This window comes from Epinephelus fuscoguttatus, linkage group LG20 (genome assembly GCF_011397635.1).
Source record: "Epinephelus fuscoguttatus linkage group LG20, E.fuscoguttatus.final_Chr_v1".
Classification (NCBI taxonomy): Eukaryota; Metazoa; Chordata; class Actinopteri; order Perciformes; family Serranidae; genus Epinephelus; species Epinephelus fuscoguttatus.
In genome coordinates, this window is record NC_064771.1 from 13,933,240 (window position 1) to 13,946,441 (window position 13,202).

Genomic DNA, 13,202 nt, shown 5'->3' on the forward strand with positions numbered 1-13,202 from the left:
GAAGCAACCAGTTCTTAAGGAATAGTTTGGATTTTTTTTAACTTTACCAATTTACCTTGCTGTTGGACAGCCCCCTTTACTATTTTACCTCGCAGAACACAGGAGTTTCTGGTCTATCACTGCCTTGATCAGTTAGTTTGTGTCATCGTGTGAATTTGGTGTTTTAAAGAGTTAGTTCATCGGGCAAAAATTAATTTCTTCCTATGGCAATTACACAATTAAACAAGGCATGGGCAGGGATGTGATGTATATAAATTATTACCCAATGAGCAGTGCATCTTAAGCAAGGGCTAAATTTTATTGGTTCGACTATTTTTTCTAGACTATTTAGATTATTTATTCTGTGTGTATATGTGTAATTGATGTGTGATATGTCTGTGTACTGGCAACTCCTGTGTTCTGCAAGGTAAAATTACTGTTTTTGTCAAAGGACTCTGGTGTCTTCAAGTTCCTCTGTCAGGGCTGTCCAGTAGCAGTACTCCTGCCTGCCTCTCCAAAGTGACAGCATGCCAACCACTACCTGCTGAAGGTAATACATTGACTATGGTTAAGTACCTGTACTTTGATGCTGATAGTTCATTAGTCAATGATTAACTAATGAACGAAATGAATAATAATACATAAAAATACATAAAGAACTGTTAATTAGTTGTGTTTATATTTTTTTCAATGAAAGTCCAATACTCTCAGCTGCCAAAGGCCATGGCCAGACTCTAGACATAGGTAAATCCTTATGTCACAGTTGGTTATTGGTCTAAAAATAACATGCATCCTTGTGGTGTTTGGTAGCACACAGCGTACTGGCCTGTTCAACTGTGAAATGTGGCAGTTGGCCCAATAAGACAGTAGCCGGCCACCGTAGCATCAATAAAGCCTGGAGCTAGTTTACAACATCCGCAGAGCAGATGCTGTCTGACCCATATTCCACACACAGAATTATTCCATACATATACATCAATCGCAGTGAAAAGGGTTGGCGTACAGATAAGGAGTGTATTTCATAAGCCTTATCTGTGACCTCTTTTAATTTCCGATGTCTTTTTATACCATGTAACAGTCTGATAAGGTGTTGTCATCAGTGTTTATTCACATTTCTATGGCACCACGAGGTTATCTGGGTCACTGTACTTATGCCAGTAAACACAGATGTAGGAGGTGAACAAGAATTAGGATTATATATTTGTACATGTTTTAAGCCTTTTCAGCAAAAAAAAAGGAGAGCAGAATTTAAAAAGGATGTGTTGTTGTTCTAGCAGCTGACCACTAGATGTCACTCTCTCACACTAAAGCAGCAGGTCAGGCCTATAGAGGATTATGTCCTCAGTTTTCAGGGCTGACGTCATCAGTCCTGCAGTGGCAGACCTCCATCCCTCCATCAACTCATCTATTCTTTCATTCATCCCTCAGTGCGTGTACCAACCTGAAATATTAAGGAGCTTTGCACACGCTTCATATTTTTCTTTCCTTCTCTCCTTCCAGTTTTAAGACTCACCGTTTGTGTGTGGGTGTGGGTGTGTTAGATGCCTAAGATCAAATAACCTTAAAGTATGTGTGTGCACCACCTGTCAGGGTATTAGTCACCAAGGGGAGGATACACACAGTCATTGATGGTCAATGAGTTTCATTATTCAGCAGCAAAAAGTTCTCACGTATCTTTAGACAATAGTCTTACTGTCATAGAGTAAATGTTTAAATTTGTACCAACTTTGCCTCTTAAACGTGTTACTTACAGCGCTGGCTCCAAGAGTTTTCAGGATTTGCACACTATCCCCCAGTCCAGAGGTTTATTCACCCAAAAATATTTACCTGCTCAGCAATACAGTAGAAAAGTATAGTGAATATAGTAAGATATCAAGCACCTTAAAGGCCAGATATTTTTCTCAAGAATAGGTGGAGACCAAAACGGAGATAAAAGTGAGCGTTAGACTTATAATCGCCAGGTGGCCAGAGACACAACTCCAAGTGAATGGTAATGTAACTGCTGGTAAAGTAGAAAAGCAACTGCAAACATGTTGGACATATCAGCTTTATAATGTGATAGTCACTGTAGTGCTCACAGCGTGTTTAATTAACACAGCTAGTAACAAATCAAAATAACGTTACTTGTAGGCTGTCAACATTTTTCAAAATAATTTTATTATCGAACACTGATTTTCCATAGTTAATCACATTTTCAATCACGTTTAGAATTCCATTATTTTGCAATTCAAAACAGTTTTGAAATCGACATTAACAAGGTGAAGCAATTCTTACCAAAGTGCAATGCAAGTGCAAGTACAATGTTGACAGGTCAGTTCCCACCCATTTAGCCAGCATGGTAGCTAACTTGTTCCATTTAACTTTATCCACACTTCTGTAGTGATTCACATACTCCATGGCAATGCCATTGCTCATTGACATCAGTCTGATTAGCTGCACCTGTGTGATCAGCTCCTGGATGGGTAGCTCAAACTTTAAGTGCTTCAGTGATAGTTTAATTCCATTTGACACAAAGTGCATATTACTCTTGATTTGTCAACTGAGTCATCTGGAAAGTTTTTTTAAGTGAAAGAAGCCATTCAAAAGTGCAATGGTGTCATTATTTTCCATTACTGTGGCAGCAGAAAACAGGAAGTTGCAGTGGCGTCTTGACTGCAAGTGAGGGTGCGTTGAGGGGTCAAAGTAGCAGCGAGAGATTAACATGGTTAAAAAGATAACACATAATGTTCAGACCATAGACTCTATAAAAAAGATGGACAACATGACAGCTCCCCAGAAGTGAAGCCAAAACAACTCAGTCGCCTCCTGGTGGCTGGATGCAGTACAGGTCATAAAGCCCACGCCCAGCATGTTCACGGAAAGGACATGGGCCAAACTAAAAAGTCAAAGTACACATAGGTTCTTATCATGCTGTTGTCATTCAAGTGTTCGTTTTTCTTATAGATTTGCTTTTAATTAGAAATTCAATACTATAAAAATTGGGTTTCACGTCATGATTGGCAGCTATGTGTGCCAATTGGTGTGCTCATTATAAATGGTTCTTCTCATGATTGGTTGGATGGGTGTTTGTGCAGGACCTGGAAACTGCAGAGATCCCTACTGTGCAGACTCTGGCTCCAAATGACACCACCAGCTCAAGACGGCAGCGACCATATCCGGGGTATTTTGGCTTTAAGTCTATGGTTTGGACCTTAATTGCATTGCGATTAACATGCTAATGCCGACAGCCCTAACTGCTTCTGAACATACTGTAGTATAAACAAACATAAACACTCTTGTCTTCTGGTTTCACTGTGTTAACATGTCCATATACAGTACATTCTATATTTATGCACATGTTGTAGGCCTACTGTGTTTCAATATGCATTACAACAAGCAAAAGAGACTGGATATTAGACTTCTCCAGTGGGCCAGAGACATGAATCAAAATGAATGCTGTGAGAAAGCAACTGTTTGCTAACATGTTCAATATATAAACCTTATAACGTGATTTATGTGGATACTGTGCTCACAGCTTGCTTTTCCCAAGTGGCCAGAATTAAATAAAGACACATTTTTCATAAAAGAACAGCCAGTTGCTAACCTTACTGGCAGGCGTTAGCTTGTGAGCTAACATGTTAATGTTTGCAAGCAGCACACTGAGCTCGTAAACAGGAAAATGTAGCTCAAAATGAAAGTAAGGTCTTAATACTGTAATTATTCATGACACAGCACAGATGTTTGAAACACTAAGACGCTTCACACAGTGTCGGAGCAGCCCTCTATATCCCCAGCCATAACAGTGGGCTGTTACATAACCGATACACAGAGCTGCTCCATCAAACGACTTAATCTTTCACTATAAAATACCTCAGTGCAGTGATATATAGGTCAGTCTGTGTTTACTAGCTGTACTGTTACTGTATAGTAGAGGAGACAGATTTTAACACACTCTGCTGTCCTGTGTGTCCACCAGGCAGCATGTTTCACTGGGTCGCTCCCTCCCAGAGGACGTCTTGCTGATGATGACATACAGTTGCTGAGAGGGTTGCCTCATCCCGGATTAGTGTGGGTGTGTGTGTGCGTGTGTGAGGATGTGTGTGTTTGTGTATTCCTATACTTATGAGGACCAAACTATGTAGAAGTATGTTTTAAGTTTTAATTTTAAACATACTTTTACCATTATTTTACTGCCATTTCTTTGCAGTTGTACGTTAATGTAGGGTCATGACTTGTGCTTAAGATCACCATCGGGCACAGATAAGGATGGCTGTGACGAACGTCATCATGGCAGATACTCATGAGTGTGGTATGACAGTGTGTGTGGATGTTCCTGTTCTCTTGTCTGAACAAAAGCATTGTTAAAACCACTTCCTGTGCAGCAGCTTGCAGCTGGACTCTGACTAATAGGAGGAGAATTTGAATACACACACACACACACACACACAGCAGTTGCACTCATGGTCTCTAACACGTTGGCTCAATATGAGTGGCAGCAATGATGTCATCAAACTGGGACAGTTTTTTTTTTTCTGCCGGGCAGGGCAGACAGGCGAGATCACTGCACCACTCAGGCTGATCAGAGTGGAGGAGAGGGAGGAGGAGAAGTGTGTTTATGTAAGGGGACAAGTAAGTGAGAGAGGAGAGAAACATAAAGGGAAGAAGAGAGGAGGTGAACAGAGGAGGAGAAGGAGAAAAGAGGACGAGAGAGGACGTCAGGAACACTGCCAGCATGCAGGTCTAATATGAAAAACGATGTCTGCAGCAGCAGCGACAGGCGAGGGAGGATGGATCCAGTTCTGCATCAGAGACACTACATCACATTCCCCACAGACGCCTATCTGCACACGAGTTATGTTCACACACATATCGCTGCTGTAAATCATCTGTTGCAACGAAAGGGGTTATGTAATAGAGTTTGCCTTTAAATCTCAACGTGGCATCATTCAGCTGTAAAAATTCAGAGATTAAAACCGCACCTCATTGTTGTGCCTCGAACGCATCACAACAAAGATAAATCACGGTGACAAATCACAAGAGTTTCCTGGGGTGGTACCACAGCGTGCCTCCCTGCAGGGTGCAGGCTCATTTTTCTCAGGTGGATTGACTTGTCAACACACCTGCACTCGCTTCTGCTCACAGGCCCTGTTGAACAAGTTACATATAGTTTTTCAACATGTGTGAGCCACTAACATGGGGATCCTGACATGTCTGTAGTGAGATCATTCATCTACATTGAATGTAAGAGACAAGGTTATTGCTGAGAAGACTCTTCCACTTGGTTAAGTGCTTTGTGGCGTTAAACAGCAAGAGGGTTCTGTTTTTCCAGTGTTATGTCAGTCTTCAGGGATAATGCTGGCACTATTTTTAAACCTTTAGCCGTGCTAGCAGCATTGCTCTAGAGATGGCAAGTAGTCAGTCTCACTGGAATATCTTATCATCAAGTATAGACTGGCATATTTCGTACTGACATTCATGGTTCCCATGCTGAATGCTAATGACTTTAGTGATCCCCTGACTTTTGTACTTTTCTCTGAAATGTCTCAACAGCTATTGGATGGATTGCTATGAAGTTTGGCACAAGCATTCATGTCTCTCTCAAGATGAATTGCAAAACTTGGGTGATTTTTTAACATTTCTTCTAGTGCCGTCATCAGGTCAACATTGTCCAACGCTTTGGTTTGTGACCAATAACCTGCAAACTTAGGCCCAATCCCAATACCCCCCCTTGTCCACTACCCCTTAGCCTTTGGCCCTACCCCTAGCCCTTGGCCCTCAAAATGAAGCAACGAAAGGTAGCGGTAGAAATCTTTCCCTAGGAATTGGGACACCACTCACTACGTCACTGCGTCGGTTACGTTTTTAAACAGGAAGCTGCAAGTCATCTATATTTCCAACCAGCATCTACAATGGAGTCTCATTCATCCTACCAATCACGTTTGCCACATTCATCATGCTTCGTCTGATGAATGACAGACAACAGGGGACTTCTGCTAGCTAGCTGACCAGCTAATATTATGAGGCAGCATAGTTATACTAGCTGGTGTGTTATTGTGATGTGAAAAGTCTGACAATTTTGCAGAACAGGACAGATGAGAGACACCAGATAGCTAACAAGCAACCTGACGACGGTAACGTTAGCTATGTATGAACTTTTTTCCCCGTCTCTTGCTTGGTGGTAGCCATGATGACGTCTACCCCTCGCTGGCAAGTCAGCATCTGAAATCCCTCGCTCCGAAGGGCTAGTTTCATACCCACTAACCCTCGTTATGCCCCCTACCTTCATACAAAAATGAACTGGGACATCACTACCCTTTGCGGGAACGCGCAAATGTAGGCTAGGGCCAAGGGGTAGGGCTAAGGGGCGGGGGTATTGGGACGGCCCATAATGACCCTCTCTCAGCCTCAGCTGTACTTTGTGTGTAATGCTAATAAGCATTTATGCTAACATGCTAACATAGATGGTAATCATCATACCTGCTAGCATCAGTTGGCACAGTCATTGTGAGCATTACGTTAGCATTTAGTTCAAGCCCTTTGGTGCGTAAGTGCAGTCTCTCAGAGCCCCTGGCATGGCTAGAGACTTTCAGTTACGTTCATCCTGTTCAACAAATCTCGCTAAAAGCTAAACTAACATTTTTTTGTTCATTTCTCAATACTTACCAACTTCCCAACCCAGTCTGTGGCACTCAGCCTCCAGCAAACTTGTGCCTCCTGATGTACATCTTAAAAATGAGTCACAAACACTTAAGTACTTCATTTTCACAATTTTAGAAGATACATAAATGATTTTGCTAACTCAGACTGCTAAAGCCTCATAATAGCTTTGGCATGTGAGTTCTGGCTTTAGACCAATTTTAAAAAGACAGTTACCTAAAATGAAAAAATATATATATTTTCAGTCTTACCTTTAGTTTTATTTATAAGTCTAAATTGTTTTGGTGTGAGTTCTTGAGTGTTGCAAATATTTGCTGTAGAGATGTCTGCCTTCTCTCCAGTTTAATTAAACTAATTGGCTCTCAGCCTGTAGTGCTCAAAGCACCAAAAGCGACATTTAAACTCAACAGCAATGTCTCTTTCCACAAATCATGACCCAGTTACTCAAGATAATCCACAGACCTTGTTGTGAGCAGTTTCATGTAGGAACTATTTTTTTTCTACTGAACTACATCTGTCAACTGAATTACCACGTAAAAGGAAGAGTGCATCTACTCATGGACAAGAGGCTTGTGACAATGTGAGATGTGAATATTAACAGCTTTCTCCTCAGCTAAGCTATAAAGTTAGCTCGCTCAAAAGTTCTAGGTGAGCTAGCAGTAGATACACGCTTCCTTCTGCACAATAATTTGGTTGGTGAGTGTGGTTTGGTAGAAAGAAAATAGCCAAACCACACTTGCCAACCAAATTATTGCGCAGAAGGAAGCGTGCATCTACCGCTAGCTCACCTAGCACTTTTTTTTAGCAAGCTAACGTTATAGCTTAGTGGAAGAGGAAGCCATTAATGTTCACATCTCACACTGTTACAAGCCTGTCGTCCATGAGTAGATGCACTCTTCCTTTTGCGTGGTAATTCAGCTGGCGGGTGTAGTTCAGTAGAAAGAAAATAGTTCCTACCTGAAACTGCTCACAACAAGGTCTGTGGATTATCTTGAGTAACTGGGTCATGATTTGTGGGAAGAGACATTGCTGTTGAGTTTTTATTTTTTGGTGCTTTGAGTGCCTCAAACCGAGTGCCATCTAGTTCTATTATATTCAAGAGAAGGCAGACATCTCTATGGCCGATATCGCGAGAGTGATAAACAGCACTATAGGTAAGAGGAATCATATGTGTTTTTCATTTCAGGGTGAATTGTCCCTTTAAATATGTAAACTTAACCTTGAAGTTTGGGAAAATGAGGATAAAATGATGGGCAAAACATGTACTGGAATTGTGCAGGCATAAAAGTCTTGGGTTTGGAAACAAAAATAAACATCAGACAGCGTTAATGAATAGCTGATATGCTCACACTGAATGTGATGGCGCACACAATGTGGAATAATGATTCGTCCATCATGAAAGCAATCCAACGGAGAGAATGGGAAATGTCTGCTCACTCGCATTCTTCTGCAGATAATATGTACATTGTTATTCATATATTTATATATCTAAGTGCCGGAGTTGTTAGTTGCATGTTTGCATACACCCCTCAAGCTGTCTTCTTCTTTGCATCCTATTTTTCTTTGATGTACACTGTCGGCGCTTGCTTGCTGCAATGGCCTGATTCCCCACAGGGATCATTAATGTTTCATCTAATCTAATCGAACCCCTGCTGTCACCACAGAGCAGCCTCGCAGTCGAGACACCAGCGCAGAGCTGCAGAGCGGGATTGTAACACAAAATCCTGTTTGAAGTAAAGCAGACAACGATAAGCTCACACTCGGTCATAAGAATTAAACTGACTGTAAGGGAGGAGCGTGGAAATATGATAATATGTCAATTTACCAAGCAGCTGAACGGCTGGTGATTAAATTTGAGGCTTTAATACTGAGTGGCACACATCTGTGGCACAAAGGGTTAACAGCCACATCCACAGTTCCTGTGTGAACATCTGTGGCTGTGATGTCCTGCAGTGTAACAACCTGCTAATTCACCTGTAAATCTGTTTTATGGCTCGTTTCTCCTCTCCGTCTTTTGAAAATCTCCTTCCCTTCACATTCCAAGCTCTCTGTGAAGGAGTGAAAGAGTTAGAGACAGACAGAAAGTGAGAATGAGAGCGATCATGTGCATGGAGGAGTGTCTGCAAAGACGGAGGAGGGAGGGGTGATGTACAGAAGAAAGACAGAGGGAAGTGAAAGGGAGAGACAGAAACGGAAAGGAACACTTTGATGCATGTTTTTAAAAGGCCTGTCTGACCTGTTTGTGCTCTCACACACACCTACTGACTGATGTTGTACTGACATGTGCATGATGTCCACACGCACACACAGACCATGCATCATGTTGGTTATATGACTCTCTTCCCAACAGCACTGCATGACATGGGAACAGAAACAGCATGTGTCTGTCTCTGTCACTTCCCCTGGTGGTCAGTGGTCTCTTTATGGTCACACATACGTATGCACTCACACAACTTCCCTGTTTCTAGTCTAAGAGTAATGTATTGTTTTAGCACTAGTGTGTGTGAGTGCGTGTGTGTGTGCGCGGCAGCTAAGTCCGGTGCTAATGCGTCCAGCCAGGCAGCACTGATACAACAGTGAGAGCAGAGATAAAGCCGGCTTTGTGTCCAACTCAGGATCTCGGCCACAGAGTGGCTGAAATGGCACACAGCCATTGTCACAGGTTCACTGCGGTCATGCACGCACACACACACACACACACCCACACACACACAGAGAAAGAGAGAGAGGGCTGGTGTCACCAACACTGGCTGAAACCACAGATTATAAAAGGTGCAATTGCTACACTGTTTAACATCAGTGAATCATTGCCATATTATTTTGAGACATTGATATAATCACTGTAAACAAACACGGCCGTCCATCCTGGCTGACTGGCAGCCTCTAATGGCTTCTTTTACATTGTGTGCCACTAGAACAGATTTCACAGGAAATGTGAGGGATTGTATCATTAAACAAAACACAAAGACTGCTGTTCTTCCACTGTGAATGATGCTTAAAGATGCATTTACTGTTTGTTTTTTTTGCCACTTGAGGGCAAGCAACAAGCTGTAAATGCTGCGTTGACATCTCGTCGCCTCGTGAAGTCGATTGTGTTAGCAAACCATTGCCTATTTACACATACGACAAATACTGTATGAAGCAACATTAACACTGATTTGAAATCATGTTTCTGGCCAATATCAACACTCCTTATAGCTCAGTTTTGGTATACCATACCATAATGCTGATCTTGAGGCTTTAGAATGGGAGTCCACAAACAATCGTGGAAGGTTATTAGGGCATGTTAGTGAGGGCAAGTGTCTACGTAGCATTTTTCTTCAGCAGAAAAGCAGTGGGAGGGCACTGGGGAGCGCTTCATCCCAGCACTTCATGAAAAAGTGCTCCCAGTGCTCTTTTTAATGACATGGTATGCGTGGGTGTGTTTCTATGACAACAGTATTGACACTAACATTAGCTAGGTAGCTAACATAATGCTACCATTAACAGAGGGTTTGATACACAGTTAAGAACACGCTTACAATGCGACACTCAGTGTCTGGTCATTTTGCTCCCACATTTTTTTGTCTTTGTTGACCTGTTTACGGGTTGGGGGAGAGTTACTGACTCAAGCGAGGGAGTTCAAGTTTCTTGGGGTCTTGTTCACGAGTGAGGTTAGAATGGAGCGTGAGATGGATCGGCAGGTCGGTGCGGCTTCTGCAGTGATGCGGGCGCTGCGCCAGTCCGTCGTGGTGAAGAGGGAGCTGAGCCGCAAAGCTTTCGATTTACTAGTCCATCTACGTCCCAACCCTCACCGCTGGTCTTGAGCTCTGGGTAGTGACCGAAAGAATGAGATTGCAGATACAAGCGGTGGAAATGAGTTTCCTTCATGGGGTGGCTGGGCTCTGCCTTAGAGATAGGCTGAGGAGCTTGGACATCCGGAGGGAGCTCGGAGTAGAGCCGCTGCTCCTTCGCGTCGAGAGGGGTCAGTTGAGGTGGTTCGGGCATCTGATCAGGATGCCTCCTGGGCACGTCCCACTGGTAGGCGGCCCCGGGGCAGACCCAAAACACGCTGGAGGGATTACATATCTCGTCTGGCCTGGGAACGCCTTGGGGTCCCCCAGGAGGAGCTGGAAAGTGTTGTTGGGGAGAAGGATGTCTGGGGTGCTTCGCTCGGCCTGCTGCCCCCACGACCCGGCCCCGGATAAGAGGATGAAAATGGATGGATGGATGGATGGATGGATGTTACGTTTTTTGACTGATATATCATACAGTAGCTCATTGTCACATTAGCAGGCAGTTCTAACAGTCACAATTCCTCCATCAAAGCATCTTCTTTTTGTCTCAGACAGAACAAACAAGAATCCAAAACCAGGACCACAGCTTGAGACAGGTTGAGTGATTGATGCGCCGTCATTAAGACACACAGCTGCTCATTTTCCGAGTCATTTCTACCAGCTCTGAACTTTGACTGCCGCTGACTTGGCGTGATGCATAGTTCCTTTCAAAAGATTCAAAGCTTTGTTATTTGTTCTTGTCCCCTAAGTCCTGTCCAGCATCCCTTCGGCTGTCCGTTTCTGTAGTATCAGACAAAATCCCTTTGAAACATCGGCTGATTAATTTCACGCAACAGTGTTTTTCCACGATGTGAAACCTTCATTCAGTTGGCACTCTGTCGTTATATATCGCAATTATTTCCTTTTTCACCTAACTTTTTCTCAGTCTGACTCATATTGTGCAATGGGTGTGTGTGAATGTGTGTGTGTGTGTTTCACCTCTCCCACTTCCTGCTGCTAGCTGCAGCCTGTCCGGTGCAGAGCTGGAGCCTCCACCTGTGGAGAGAACAGGGGGGGAAGGTGACGTGCCAGGTTACAAACGCACCCAATGTCACTTTGTTCGTTCTGCTCCTCTGCACACCTCCACACAATGCGCAGTGTCCTCTGTCCTGCAAGCACCCTGTCCATTTCTACAGTTGTTTCAAACAGTGTACTAATCTAATGGCTATGCATAGTGTTGCCTCATGCCGACACCAGTTTACAAGCCTAGTTTTCTAATCCATGATAATGACTGAACGGTACAAACAGGACCATCCATTTAGACTGGCAGGCTCTAATGGCTTCTGAAGTACATTTTAAATGGTGATCACAGGCCCTTTTTAGGCTAGCTTCTGCTCCCTATAGCCTCAGCTAAACTTGTATTTTCTCTTTTATCTGTCATTCTAAAAAGCCGGACCATAATACTTAAGTTTTTTGTCACCATCTACTTCTCTACTTGATTGTTAAACTTGAGCTCCTTATCGTTTTAACAAAGATAAAATCGTATTTCTGTTGTTAGCATTGACGAACTAGCTCATTGGCCACACAGGCCTCTTTTGAGCCTATACCTAGCATACCATGCTGTCTTTGTGCTCAACTTGAGCCTTAAAATTGTAATCATTGAATTTTTTAAATTATTGTTTCTCCAAATTCAATTTTTACTTGCTGTTGCTCAAGATTCAAGCTCAAGTAGGGCAAAATTTGCTATCAATAAGACAAAAAAAATAGTGAAAAATAGCCCTTGGTAACAGCCAGTGTGTATCCATACGTAAAATAAAATGAAACTTTAACTGGACTGTAATTTTTTAAATATGTCCTGTGGACAAAAACAAGGTCTGTGTTCCTTACCAAAACAAATCGTGCATACCCCTAAATCGTGCACTGTTGACATCCATGTTTGCTTGCTAGCGGTCTTCTTCGTCACTGCTTTTGTTGGCACATTGCTACACTTGTTGGTGCATTTCTGCCACCAACAGTCAATCAGGAGAGTAGCCAGAGACCATCACATGGGTGTCGCCACTGGCCCGCCTCTTTAGGAGATGAGCAGTAGTTCCGATTCCACCCATTGCAATGGGAAAAGTGAAAGTAAGTACAGATTATGATCAATTCTTTGGTCCCATAGTCACCAAAGTAAATACTGGACCCACTTTTCACAAGGCACAAATCTTCCAAACATTCTGACATCAAAATGGCTTTTTCAGACAGACATATCAGGCAAAAAATTAACTTCTTTCTGGACATGTATCTGTCTCAGTAACCAACTCTCACAAGATCTGGTAATAGAATCTCCTCTTTCTGTGGTGCCGAACCGTCGGTCCGGTTTGACTGGAGTGCTGCTGACATATTTTTCCAGCCGGATAAACAGAAATTTAAAATGACTTATATGTGAAACCGTAAATTCAACCGTAAATTCTCCGAGAACCGTCACCTTACCGTGGTGGAGGAGTTTGAGTGCCCTAATGACCCTAGGAGCTATGCTGTCGGGGGCATTTTGCCCCTGGTAGGGTTTCCCATGGCAGATTGGTTCTGGGCGAAGGGTCAGACGAAGAACGGTTCAAAAGACCCTTCATGATGGATACAAACAAGGACACGTGTACCCAGCCTGGAGGGTTACCGGGGCCCCGCCCTGGAGCCAGGCCTGGGGTTGGGGTCCGTGGGTGAACGCCTGGTGATTGGGCCTTCGCCCATGGGGTCCCGCCGGGCCCAGCCCGAACCGGCTACATGGGCTCGTCCCCCTGCAGGCCCACCACCCGGTGGTGAGGGTAGGATGGAGCGGGAGATTGACAGGCGGAT

The 13,202-nt window shown here is 43.4% G+C and overlaps 1 long non-coding RNA gene across 1 annotated transcript; it reads right to left on the bottom strand.

Moving 5' to 3' along the window:
• Positions 1 to 8,554: 8,554 nt before the first annotated feature.
• Positions 8,555 to 12,271, bottom strand: LOC125880267 (uncharacterized). Its single transcript, XR_007448043.1, has 3 exons — positions 12,258 to 12,271; positions 11,370 to 11,426; positions 8,555 to 8,735 (listed from the first exon to the last, which is right to left on the bottom strand). It is a non-coding gene; the product is annotated as an uncharacterized LOC125880267 (long non-coding RNA).
• Between the last annotated feature and the right edge of the window lie 931 nt (positions 12,272 to 13,202).